This window comes from Wasmannia auropunctata, unplaced genomic scaffold (assembly GCF_000956235.1).
Source record: "Wasmannia auropunctata unplaced genomic scaffold, wasmannia.A_1.0 LD335491.1, whole genome shotgun sequence".
Lineage (NCBI taxonomy): Eukaryota > Metazoa > Arthropoda > Insecta > Hymenoptera > Formicidae > Wasmannia > Wasmannia auropunctata.
The window spans coordinates 3,024-4,097 of NW_012027399.1; the positions used below are offsets into that span (position 1 = coordinate 3,024).

General features: G+C 27.7%; 1 long non-coding RNA gene across 1 annotated transcript; it reads left to right on the forward strand.

Moving 5' to 3' along the window:
* The first annotated feature begins 66 nt into the window (after window positions 1-66).
* Window positions 67-1,036, forward strand: LOC105456905. Its single transcript, XR_975297.1, has 3 exons — window positions 67-197; window positions 302-378; window positions 667-1,036. It is a non-coding gene; the product is annotated as an uncharacterized LOC105456905 (long non-coding RNA).
* Window positions 1,037-1,074: the final 38 nt, after the last annotated feature.

The following is a 1,074-nucleotide window of genomic DNA, read 5'->3' on the forward strand; positions in this document are numbered from 1 at the left end:
TGACGCAAAACTGGTGCCGTCAACGCATTATCTGTCAAAATATATATAGTCCATGTTTCTTCGTATTTACTTATATGTATACTTAAAAATTAGTTTAAATTATCGACAGTATCATTTCATTTTGTATGTTCATTGTAATGTCGAAATATAGTGAAGTTGCCATTAATCCAAACAGAGTGCACAATTAATTAAGTCAGGTAAGTTGTCTCAAACAAGCTTTTGTTGTTATTAATAATAATAAAGAACAAGTCAAATAGGACGTATATTGATTAGTAATTTAATGAAATATTCGATAATTTAGGTATCCACATGGAAGGTCGAGTAGATGTACACGTTGCAAGAATTTTTAGAAGAATTCGACAAATAATCGCTGATGCTGTAAGATCTTACGAATATTCTAAAAATATAGTGTATAGTTCTCTACATATGGCTAAGACAAATTTAAGAAGAATATTTACCGAAATATCATTAGATACTCATAATAAACTTTCGGAAGCAATAGATGCTTTATTGTTAATTCAAAGTGAAAATCGTCAACAATTATTATGTTGCACCAAGAATAAATTTAAACAGTCAGTATTTTTTATTATTTATTATTATTTGCAAAAAGTATGTATTATTTTAATAATTAGAATAAATTTGTATTATTAAATTTTATTAAAACAGAAAAAGGTCGTCTAATCATTCAATTAAATGAAGGGCAACTGGCATTATTATACAATGAAAAATATACTGCTACTAGCATGGCAAACCATTTGAGAGTCTCCACGACAGCTATGGTTAGAAGGCATATTAGCAAATTATAATACGCCTTCTACAGCAATACGTGATATTTTTGATATCAATACGACTTTACATGAACGACTTTTTGAGTCAATACAAAGGTTAGGAATTGATCTTCCTGCGCCTATTATAAATAATAGTAATATGAATATTCCTATTTCGTCTTTTACTGCATTATTAGAATTAAATGAAGAACAAAAGTTGTATCTAGAGAATATTAGTAATTCTGAAGGAAAATCTAATATAGAGAAATACATACTGTCCGTAAATTTCTTAAGTTCTTAAATATAG